Genomic DNA, 13,229 nt, shown 5'->3' on the forward strand with positions numbered 1-13,229 from the left:
TCGAAGTAACAAATATTTATCCGAACTGAACATGTGTAAGCACTGAGGCTGCTGACATCAATCAATTCATATATAATCAACCCGAACACTTAAACATGCATGTTTTGTTTTTGGGTTCTGGTTTCATCTTGGGCAAGTAATGTGTCCCATTAAAACCGACTTGGTTGTGCCATATTTCAATTTCTTTCGATTAAATAACTGATAGCACAGTTACTAATACGCTACTTAAGACGCGTTTCGCTTGTAACGTATCAGTTTCAGGAAGCATCCTCGCGGTAGCCCCTACTCTCCAGGCATCTCGACAAACATCCAGGCGTCGATTTAATCCTAATTAATGACTATTTATTCGTGGGAAAATGGAACCGCGCACGTAGATGGAATGATCTATTGGGAAGGGGTGTCAAAAAGAGCACGGCAAAAAAGACAAGGTGAGTCTTTGACATATTTTCTTTCATACAACTTTGAAATTGTGTATCTCAATAATTAAGTGTTATTGGTGAACAACAACTAAATGCAGCATTGCCGCTATTTTGTTCATGCCGGCCTTTTATTTACGTAGCTAAAACTTACTTAGTAATTACTATTAGTTTACCGTTTTATGTAGACAACACGATACGCAGGTTCTACGATCACGGCATAGTTCATCCAGTGAAATTAAACCGTTCAACCTTCAGCGTCGTTGTTTTCAATCAAAGACCTACTCCTAAAACCCTGAGATACTATTCACGCTAGATAGTAATTTGCTCAGTGGAACAGCTGCATTTTCTACAAATCATTTCAATTCATTTCAATTCTAGGTAAACAGGTGGATTCTTAAAAAAGTTATTAATACACACTATCCATTCTTGGTGAACAGGTAAAATTTAAAAAATAACTGGTTGGTGACGATTTATTCTTGGAATTCCATGGAAATAAGTTTAATGATGATAAGTGATTAATTTCATATTGTTCGTTTAATATGGGATTCCAGCAGGCTCAATTTGTGTCCCTCATTGTTGTCGTAGTTCATGTCAAAATATTGGTTGTTCTCTAAAGAGTGGCAAGCATAGGTGAAACTGGTTTTTTTCAGTTCAAAAACTATTTGTGTTCCGAAATTCTCTGGATTTTTTGAAGTTTTTCCTATATGAACTTCTAGGCACTATCCACATGTTAACTTGTAGACACCTGAATTATTTCCCACGTTTCCTCGTTAATATTTGTTTATAAGTCTCCCTAAGGTGTTACCAGTCTTGTTCTTGTATGCTATGTTGATGTTCTGTTTAATTTTTCCTGGATGTTTTCCGATTCATATGAGTGTTATGTCGGTGTTAGTATTATTTTTATTGTGGGGGTATTTTGAATTATTGGCTTGATTGAATAGTTTTTTTGTCAAGGATATTGTGACTCATGTTCGGATTGAAAAACTGCAGTGAATAACAACTCCAACTTGAACCGATAGTAGAACAGAAATAATATGAAGAATACCAAATACACAGAAAATCAACATAGCATACAAGACTATTAACACCTTATAGGTAGACGTAATTATAAAGAACAAAAAGTCTGATATTGATAAGAACAATGAACCTACCGCCTACAAACTAATATGTGGATTGTTACCCAAAATTTATATAGGAAGGTGTTACGTTTCAATTTAGCACTAGATCAAACTGCTCTTATGTGACCTTTCAAAACACTACCTTACCTTTTAAGATTTTTATTCAAAAGATATTAACAATGTAAATCAGTTACAAGTTGATTTTATTCATTTAACATCATAGTAATGGAAATCTTCCGTTCCATAGAAAACCATACCTGAAATGTACAAGAATAAATGTATGCTCCCTGACTAACTGCTTTGACCAGTACTTACACATTCTCCTCTTGCCAATCGACGTTGGAGATCCGGAAATTCCTCGCTAGGTTGAAATAGTTGTTATTGTTTGTTTCTCAGTTTACTTCGCCTATCATTTTCAGCCGTTGCCTGCCTTATTCTCTATACCTTTCCGAGAATATTTCTTGCAAACCAGAAGGTTTACTGACATATTAGAGCCATATCGCCTGAAAAACAATATTAGTTAGCTCTGGTTTCTGAATACTATTTGATATTTTCGGTAAATATTCTGCATAAGATGAATGTTCAAATATTCGTACTGAAAGGGAAGGATGTGGCGACTTACCTTATATGTTTCTATTCCATCGCATGAATAAGGATTGGTAAATAGTTGAAAATTGGTTGAAACAATATTTTTGGAAACATTTGTAAACAAGGTTAAGAGACAGCTGTTGGTTGACATCTGCCGAACTTTCGTAGTGTCGTTCCGTCGACTTACACCGAACTAGTTCTACAGTTGTTCACGGGTGAGGGATTGAACGGTTACTCAAGTTGTCAAGGGTTGTTTTAGGGTTGCATTGCTTTGAGAAGGAGTTTTGATGGATCATGGACTTGTTGATATTGTCTCAAGTGGCTGTGGAGGAATTGATAGATTTAGGATGTTGTGCACAGCGCCCCCTTGGTGCTTGTAGTGTAGATTCGACGCACTGTGGCAACAACTGGTTAACTGTCAGATGTGGCAGTGTCTTAGTATTCGGAAGTTAGCCTTCGATGAGCTTGGTTCGGAGTTCAAAGGTACCATCAGACTGATTGTAGGATATACATGGTTGTATTTGTGCCATCCTTCACGGGGATTATTTCTACAAGTCAGGATTGTATAGTGGAAGACTGATTGGTCATTTTGGTGTGGATATTTGCAGTCTGAAACTTAAGCTCTTTTGAGGATTTGTGGTGGTTACCGAACTCGTGCCAGGTGGAAAGATTTCCGAAATTAGGTATGTCTGAATCACTGTCGCATCTCTCATGTGGTCTTAGCTATGATGTCACCTCTTCAATTCTACAACCTTCGTTTCTCGTCTCTAGATTCATAAGAAACAGAACGCCCTCAGTCACTCAACAAGTCCCAGTAGGACTTCCGTGCAGAACACCGCACACGAAGAAACGTATAGAAAACCCCTTGGCCAGGGTAAGAATTTTACCACTAAATGTGTTTTTGATGATTTTAGTAATTTCTGATTCCATCGTTATATCTCAACTGAATATTAGTATTGAAGAGAGGTTTCAACACTCATTCAATTTTCTTGATTTTTTTTACGGGTTATATGGTTATACAGGGCACCCAATATACCAGGGGTATTGATTAGTCAAATAGTCCCTATTGAATGAGGGGTTGAATCTCACCTTGTTTTTATCTGATTCTGATTGAGAATTTTCTTCCGTAGGGTTTTTCTTCTTCTTTAAGTTTTATTTATCTTTCTGGATCTTATTTGATGATCCATTACTGCTCCAGCTTGTCGTGCCCTACAAGGTGATCTATCTTGGTGGTGCTACAGGGTGATCCATCTCCGCCGTACTACAGGGTGATCCATCTCAGCAGTACTACAGGGTGATCCACTTCCGTCGAACCACGGGGTAGCCTAACAACATATACCGGGTGGCCCAAAAGGAGCACGCAAGTTATAATTGATTTAATTGAATATTTGTGATATACTGAGATATTTGAATAATTGTTGCCCTTATGTTTATTGATACCTGTTGATATAGTGTTTGTTTATCGTTTATTGATTAAGAGTTTGTTTATTGATACCTGATTGATATAGATATTTGTGAAACGGAAATTGAGGTATATTCTTCCTTTCACGATTACTGATTGACACCGATGCGCCTACGCCTGAGCTCACGCGACGCAAACGAGTTTGTCTTACCATCCGATACTAGTATTTACGATTTCACCTACTCAATTTTCGTGGTAGTTTACTCGACGTATTGTAGTTTTTTTTTGAGCGTCGTTACTACCGTAATTTATGGCTGATTGAATTCGTGGTTATATACACCGCGTTCTTGTATTGACATTTGAACATCGCGTAGCAGTGTGAATATCGCATTGTTGTCTTAGAAGCGTTGTTGGTTAATCCATGTAAGTTAGATTACTGAATAAATCATATTGGGGATCTTTATCTTTTATTTCTAATATTAATTGGTAAGTTATTAATATTGTGAGTTACTTAGGGTATCTGGAGGATTAAATTTACCTGGCGCCCATTAAGATCTATTTGAAATTTGCTAAGTTGTTTAACCCACTCCCGTCTCCACTGTTTAGCTTAGCCGCGGATACCCATCTGTCTTATTTGTTACCGACAGATGATTTAGTCTCCTCTTGTGGTTTGTGAGGTGACATTTTTGGCGCCCAACGTGGGGCCGCGTTAAAACAACGTCTTCATAGTTCTTTTTGGGAAAATTTTTTTTTTTGATAAATTTGAAAAAAAATATTTTTGATCATTTTTTTTAATATTTTTTTTGTCTCATTGGAATTGTTATCATGTCCCGCAAAATGCTAGTGAACCGTTTGAGTCAAGATGAGCTCGTGTATGAGGTTAGAGTTAGAGGAATTGCTACAGGAACTGTTCAAGAGGTGCGTCATTCTCTGACGATGGCAATCAGATTAGAGGAGAAGGGCGAAAGTTTGAAGTATTCCAAATATCCATTCACAGTTGAAGAAGATATTGCAGCAGTTACTGCGAAGTTGGGAGAACTGGAACCACTTATAGATACCTTCAGTGATTCAATGAGTAGTAATGCATTTGCAAGACTTCAATCGAAGATGTTCCATGTTCTGAACCGATTGGACAACATCAGTGAAGAGGACACCCAGGACAAACCGAAGTTGCTTGCGAAGGCACTGGCATTATTGGATAACTTACACCGTAAAGCAGAAGATTACCAGAAGACACAAGACGTCTCACCTTTCCATATGCTCTTGGGGAATAGTAATTTTGGTGGCTCTCTCTCTCCTCATAGAAGATCTTCCGACATCACTCCTACTCAACCTCCCACTGGTAATGTCAAGCCGATTCTTCCCAATAAATGGGATTGTAAATTTTCGGGAGACAAAAAAGGTATGTGCTTGTGTGCTTTTTTGAGCAGGGTCGAAGAATTGCGAGTAGCTCGACATGTATCAAAAGAGGTATTGCTTGACTCCAGGATCGATTTATTCACAGGTAGGGCGTATCAATTCTATACCGCGTATCGAAGGGAAGTATCGACTTGGGAGGAATTTGTTGCACTTCTCCGAGAAGAATATCTGTCTTCCGATTACGATGAAAAGCTTTTTGAAGAAATTAAAAAACGAACTCAAGGTCCTGATGAGTCTATTGGTATTTATCTGGCAGTCATGACAGGTTATTTCAACAGGTTGACTTGCTCAATTTCTGAGGAAGTAAAACTTAAAATACTTCTGAGAAACATTGCCCTGTTTTATCAAACTCAATTGGCTCTGGTTGACGTAACTTCGATCAATCACCTTCGAGAGTTAGGAAGGCGATTGGAAGCCAGAAAAGAAGCAGTAGAAAACTTCTCAGCACCATCGAAGAAGTTTAATGCTTTAGAACCTGATTTGGCTTATGTACAGGTTGACGATAATATGATTGATAGCTGTGGAACTTCATCTCTTTCACATGCTGTTGGTGACTTGGATGTGTCCCGAAGTGATCAACTTTGTTTTAAGTGTAATAAACCCGGACATCGAGCTGTTGGTTGTTTGATGAAGTCGGCGGGTTTACATTGTTATCGGTGTAAGAAGAAGGGATTTACTATTCGATCTTGTCCTGATTGTTCGTCGACGGGAAACGGTCGCCGACGCACCTAGGAGATCGAGGTAGGTGTGTTGGTCGAGAACCCTCGATCGACAAAATACAAGTCATCCTGGACTATGTCTTAGAACACGCCAACCAGGATGAACGCCCTTATTTGCGAGTGGATGTCTTAGTAGAGGATTTGAGGTTGTTCGTGCCTTAGGACTACCAGTGGATGGGTCCAGGACAACATACTGTACCGTAGCCAGCGGCGCCCGTGTTCGGAGTATAGGAGTAGTTGATTTGCCTATCTCATTGAGGGGTCGTTTGAAACTTGTGGAAGCTATTGTTGTTCCTGAGATGCCCCATCTTCTCATCCTTGGAATTGACTTTTGGAAACATATGGGACTGATTCCTGATTTGCGTCATGATGAATGGCATTTTTCTGATGAACCTGTTACCGTCAACACTGTTGAACATGTTGCTAGTTCAACGTTGTTAAGTCCGTTGGACCAGATGCGACTCCAAGAAGTCATAGATCGTAATTTAGCACTTATGGGTACAGAACTAGTTTGTACCAATAGAACTGAACATGTTATTGAAACAGATAGTCCTCCGATCAAACAACGCTACTATAGGGTCAATCCTATTGTACAGCAACAAATTGACGCAGAACTTGAGGAGATGCTGAAGCTGGGAATTGTGGAACCTTCCAATAGCCCCTGGTCTTCGCCCATTCTCTTGTTAAAAAAGAAGGATGGCAAGTTCAGATTCTGTGTTGACTATCGTAAATTGAATGCTGTGACCATACGTGATAGTTACCCCCTTCCCCATGTTTCGGATACTCTAGATAAACTTCGTAATGCTCAGTATTTGACCAGTTTAGATGTAAAATCTGCTTACTGGCAAGTCCCAAATGCAGAATTATCAAAAAAATATACGGCTTTTACTGTCCCCAATCGTGGTTTGTTCCAGTTTCGGCGCATGCCTTTTGGGCTCCATAACGCTCCAGCCTCTTGACAAAGATTGATAGATGAAGTACTAGGTCATGACCTTGAACCACATGTTTTCGTCTACTTAGATGATGTGGTAATTGTAAGTCAGGCATTCGAACAACATCTGTCAACGTTGGATGAGGTATTCTGCAGACTCAGGGAGGCAAATATTACAGTTAGCATTGATAAATGTCAATTTTGCCGTCCTGAAATGAAATATGTTGGCTACGTGGTGGATCGTAATGGATTGCATGTTGACCCCGATAAGGTAAAGGCCATTTTGGAAATACCGGCCCCGACTAATGTTACGGAAGTCCGAAGAATTGTTGGCACCTTCTCTTGGTACCGCCGATTCGTCCCAGATTTTTCGTCCATCGTCGCTCCCATCACAGCTTTACTGAGGAAGAGCTCGAAGTTCACATGGACAGACGAGTGTGCTAAATCCTTTCGAAGAATAAAGGAGTGTTTAGTGGCAGCGCCAATTTTATGTTGTCTGGATTATTCGAAACCCTTTGTGGTGCAGACTGACTTGTCTGGATTCGGAATCGGTGCAGTCCTATCGCAACCTTACCCCGAAGGCGATAAGGTGATTTCCTACCTGAGTAGGTCTCTCACAAAGCAAGAGAGAAATTACTCGACCACCGAGCGGGAATGTCTTGCAGTTCTATGGGCTGTGGAGAAACTTAGACCGTATATTGAAGGAGTGTCTTTCACGGTAGTGACAGACCATCACAGTCTTCTATGGCTTCATAGCCTAAAGGATTTGAGCGGTAGACTTGCGCGGTGGGCAGTGAGGCTCCAACAATATGATTTTAAGATTGTACATCGAAAGGGAAAGGATAACGTAGTGCCGGATACGCTTTCTCGGTCAGTACCTATTGTGGAATTTGTCGCAGTCAGCGATAATGATCAGCCGACATTAGGAGGGATTGACGATGACAAGTGGTATAGGTCCATGAGAGACAGAATTCAAAAGAGCCCTTTGAAGTTTGCCAATTGGAGATATTCTGACGGTAAATTATGGAAGTATGTTAGGTCTGATTATCCTGATTTGTCGTCAAAATCTGACTACTGGAGATTAGTCGTGCCTAAGTCCGATCGGTACAACATTATTGTTGCTGCTCACGAACCTGCCACTAGTGGGCATACGGGTGTGTTCAAAACCTTTGCTAGGGTTGCAGATCGCTTTTATTGGCCTAAGATGCGAAGTGACATTGCCAAATTTGTTCGTCATTGTGAGGTTTGTGCACGTCATAAAGTATCTCAGGATCGACCTGTTGATAAGATGGTATCACACACTAAGGCTGACCGTCCGTGGGAAATCATCTCCACAGATCTTGTTGGTCCGCTCCCGAGATCTAAGAAAGGAAATAGTTTTATTTTAGTCGTAACCGACTATCTCAGTAAGTTTCCTCTTATATTTCCTCTGAGGCGAGCTACTACTGAGGCTATAATTGCTAAAATTGAAAGTAATATTTTCCTTATGTTTGGTGTACCAAGAGTTTTAATTTGTGATAATGGTCCTCAGTACCGTAATAAGAAGTTTCTTGAGTTTGCTGATCGCCATAACTCCCGAATTAAGTTCAGTGCTCCCTACAACCCGAGAGCGAATCCAACGGAAAGAATTAATCGCATCCTGAAGACAATGTTGGCAATGTATGTCTCTGACAACCATCGATGCTGCGATGAGAAACTTGATGAGATTGCTTGTGCTATCCGCACTTCTAGACACGAAGTCACTAAGTTGACCCCGTATTTCATAAATTTTGGTAGGAACATGGTTTTGTCTGGAGATGAATATATACAGGGTATTCCTCCCGAAGAGGAGAATGGTTCTCAGACTGGTGATACTACGAAGAATGAAGCTTTTCGTAAAATGTTCCATGATGTTCGGAAACGGTTAGAAATTGCCACTAAGAAAAGTTGTGATAAATACAATCTCAGGCGTCGTCATGAAGAGTATGTGCCGAATCAGCCGGTATGGAAACGTAACTACGTCTTATCAGATGCATCGAGATACTTTAGTAAGAAGTTGGCCCCGAAGTACGTAGGCCCGTTCTACATCAAGAAACGGCTGTCGCCTTGGACTTATGAATTGAGGGACTCTGATGGTGATTCGAAGGGTTCCTGGCATGTGAAGGATTTAAAACGTTCATCTTCAGAAGACTGAGTTCTTGAGAATTGAGTGAAATTTACGGGGTAAATTTCTTCGAGAAAGGGGGGAGTTGTTACGTTTCAATTTAGCACTAGATCAAACTGCTCTTATGTGACCTTTCAAAACACTACCTTACCTTTTAAGATTTTTATTCAAAGGATATTAACAATGTAATTCAGTTACAAGTTGATTTTATTCATTTAACATCATAGTAATGGAAATCTTCCGTTCCATAGAAAACCATACCTGAAATGTACAAGAATAAATGTATGCTCCCTGACTAACTGCTTTGACCAGTACTTACACATTCTCCTCTTGCCAATCGACGTTTGAGATCCGGAAATTCCTCGCTAGGTTGAAATAGTTGTTATTGTTTGTTTCTCAGTTTACTTCGCCTATCATTTTCAGCCGTTGCCTGCCTTATTCTCTATACCTTTCCGAGAATATTTCTTGCATAGATTGTTATTCATCACTTCCAGAAGGTTTACTGACATATTAGAGCCATATCGCCTGAAAAACAATATTAGTTAGCTCTGGTTTCTGAATACTATTTGATATTTTCCGTAAATATTCTGCATAAGATGAATGTTCAAATATTCGTACTGAAAGGGAAGGATGTGGCGACTTACCTTATATGTTTCTATTCCATCGCATGAATAACGATTGGTAAATAGTTGAAAATTGGTTGAAACAATATTTTTGGAAACATTTGTAAACAAGGTTAAGAGACAGCTGTTGGTTGACATCTGCCGAACTTTCGTAGTGTCGTTCCGTCGACTTACACCGAACTAGTTCTACAGTTGTTCACGGGTGAGGGATTGAACGGTTACTCAAGTTGTCAAGGGTTGTTTTAGGGTTGCATTGCTTTGAGAAGGAGTTTTGATGGGTCATGGACTTGTTGATATTGTCTCAAGTGGCTGTGGAGGAATTGATAGATTCAGAATGTTGTGCACAGCGCCCCCTTGGTGCTTGTAGTGTAGATTCGACGCACTGTGGCAACAACTGGTTAGCTGTCAGATGTGGCAGTGTCTTAGTATTCGGAAGTTAGCCTTCGATGAGCTTGGTTCGGAGTTCAAAGGTACCATCAGACTGATTGTAGGATATACATGGTTGTATTTGTGCCATCTTTCACGGGGATTATTTCTACAAGTCAGGATTGTATAGTGGAAGACTGATTGGTCATTCTGGTGTGGATATTTGCAGTCTGAAACTTAAGCTCTTTTGAGGATTTGTGGTGGTTACCGAACTCGTGCCAGGTGGAAGGATTTCCGAAATTAGGTATGTCTGAATCACTGTCGCATCTCTCATGTGGTCTTAGCTATGATATCACCTCTTCAATTCTACAACCTTCGTTTCTCGTCTCTAGATTCATAAGAAACAGAAGGCCCTCAGTCACTCATCAAGTCCCAGTAGGACTTCCGTGCAGAACACCGCACACGAAGAAACGTATAGAAAACCCCTTGGCCAGGGTAAGAATTTTACCACTAAATGTGTTTTTGATGATTTTAGTAATTTCTGATTCCATCGTTATATCTCAACTGAATATTAGTATTGAAGAGAGGTTTCAACACTCATTCAATTTTCTTGATTTTTTTTACGGGTTATATGGTTATACAGGGCACCCAATATACCAGGGGTATTGATTAGTCAAATAGTCCCTATTGAATGAGGGGTTGAATCTCACCTTGTTTTTATCTGATTCTGATTGAGAATTTTCTTCCGTAGGGTTTTTCTTCTTCTTTAAGTTTTATTTATCTTTCTGGATCTTATTTGGTGATCCATTACTGGTCCAGCTTGTCGTGCCCTACAGGGTGATCTATCTTGGTGGTGCTACAGGGTGATCTATCTCCGCCGTACTACAGGGTGATCCATCTCAGCAGTACTACAGGATGATCCACTTCCGTCGGACCACGGGGTAGCCTAACAACATATACCGGGTGGCCCAAAAGGAGCACGCAAGTTATGAATGATTTAATTGAATATTTGTGATATACTGAGATATTTGAATAATTGTTGCCCTTATGTTTATTGATACCTGTTGATATAGTGTTTGTTTATCGTTTATTGATTAAGAGTTTGTTTATTGATACCTGATTGATATAGATATTTGTGAAACGGAAATTGAGGTATATTCTTCCTTTCACGATTACTGATTGACACCGTTGCGCCTACGCCTGAGCTCACGCGACGCAAACGAGTTTGTCTTACCATCCGATACTAGTATTTACGATTTCACCTACTCAATTTTCGTGGTAGTTTACTCGACGTATTGTAGTTTTTTTTTGCGCGTCGTTACTACCGTAATTTATGGCTGATTGAATTCGTGGTTATATACACCGCGTTCTTGTATTGACATTTGAACATCGCGTAGCAGTGTGAATATCGCATTGTTGTCTTAGAAGCGTTGTTGGTTAATCCATGTAAGTTAGATTACTGAATAAATCATATTGGGGATCTTTATCTTTTATTTCTAATATTAATTGGTAAGTTATTGATATTGTGAGTTACTTAGGGTATCTGGAGGATTAAATTTACCTGGCGCCCATTAAGATCTATTTGAAATTTGCTAAGTTGTTTAACCCACTCCCGTCTCCACTGTTTAGCTTAGCCGCGGATACCCATCTGTCTTATTTGTTACCGACAGATGATTTAGTCTCCTCTTGTGGTTTGTGAGGTGACAAAGGACGTTCAGAAATTCCAAAACGGGAAAATCGGAACACAAGAGAAGTTTTAAGAAAGAACAAACACGAATTTGACATGAACTACAACATGAAATAAAGAAAAATAATTGAAAATTGAAGTAACTGTCTAAGATTTTATATACGCATTTCAGAGAATAACCTATAAACTGTTTTGTTCCAATTTATTTTTATTTTTGACAAGAAATCGAAGTTAGCAATTTTTTTTTGTAAAGATGGAGAAGTAGAAAGCCAAAACCTTTCATTCCCAAAAATTATTCTGTCCTGATAATATATCCCTTTCAATTTGAACAAGATTCCTATGGCTGGGATTTATTCAAATGAGTGAATGAATATCATCACGTACTGTCAATGATGACATGAGTAGATTCAACTCATTCGTTACATGAAGTCTTAATTTCATGAATAAATTGAGTGCTCCATCTTATAACGTTGTCCAGATTTGGTGCTGAAGAGGAGACAAGGCAAGTGTTGTAAGTCAAAACATCCAATGTCCACCAGTGAGGATAACAGTATTCCATGTACGTGAAATTTTACCTCTTCCATTTACTATATTGTGTAGAAATCCTGTGAATGATATCTGATTCGATTCCATAACGAATATTTGGAATTCAAACTGAATAGGGAAGATTGTGTTCTGTAGAATTCAGTATTCATTTAAAAGTATTTTCTTTCGTATAATTCAATATATATACTGTTTCGAGAGAGATTTTCTTCCAGTTTGTGTTTGAAAATTACTTCTTTGCATGATCTACACATTTTTATATAGATTTTTTTTTAAATTGACTGTCGAATTGTCATATTTCTTGATATGTAAAATTATGCAGCTGGTTAGTACAGTTTCTAGTATCACACAAAGTATGACATAACATTTGTTCATGATAGAAGGTACTAGTATTTCTGGACGACCGTCTAGGAACACAAAAAGTTAGCATTTGTAGTTGTTGAGAGCGGGTCTCAATATTGTGGAAGATCTCGAATTAAAATAATGATGAGAAGTATTTACTCCTTATCTCGAGACTGCAATATTGTTCAGTACGTAATTACGCTTATAGTAGGATATGTTCCGTCGAAAATAAACGACAGATTTTTCAAAAAGCGCATCTAAACGGATTTCAATTGAGAACCTGAAAATTATGGAAACATATTGCAGTTTAGACCGAATGAGTGTCTTAAATAAAGTTTTGAGTGTTTCTTCAAAATAATCTTGAGTATTTCTAACTAGGAATCCAAACGTGCGATAAGCTGTTATGATGGAGTTGCCCCATATGTTTATCAAAAGAAAAAGAATAAGATGAGTCGAATATCACACTTATATCACTATCTTTGAAGAAATGAATAATATTTCAATGAATAAGACATCACAGTTACTTGAAAATGGTTTAATGAAACGAAACCTATCATAACAAATAAATAACTTCTTTATTCTATATACATCTCAGTATATTTGGAAATCTTGAGAGATTATGGTGGTACCTTGCGGCAACATGATTTGAATTTGAGGCAAGATTTTCGCAATCCTCAGTATGTACATAGTAAAAGATTTTCAAATCATCTGCCTATAAGAGAAAGTCAACATAAATTTCAGCCACAATGTCATCAATGAAAATGTTAAATATTCATAATATTTCACAGTTTTGACCCTTGCGGTACACCAGAGGAAGCTAAGTATTTGACAGACTTGAATCCATTGAGTTAGATATTATGCCAGCGTTTTTGAAAATATGATAATCTGAAATATTTTTGAGGAAGATACCATAACTGACGGTCAATACT

Source organism: Leptinotarsa decemlineata, unplaced genomic scaffold (assembly GCF_025532065.1).
Source record: "Leptinotarsa decemlineata unplaced genomic scaffold, Ldec_3_MD MMD2_P_RNA_scaffold_6, whole genome shotgun sequence".
Taxonomy (NCBI): domain Eukaryota; kingdom Metazoa; phylum Arthropoda; class Insecta; order Coleoptera; family Chrysomelidae; genus Leptinotarsa; species Leptinotarsa decemlineata.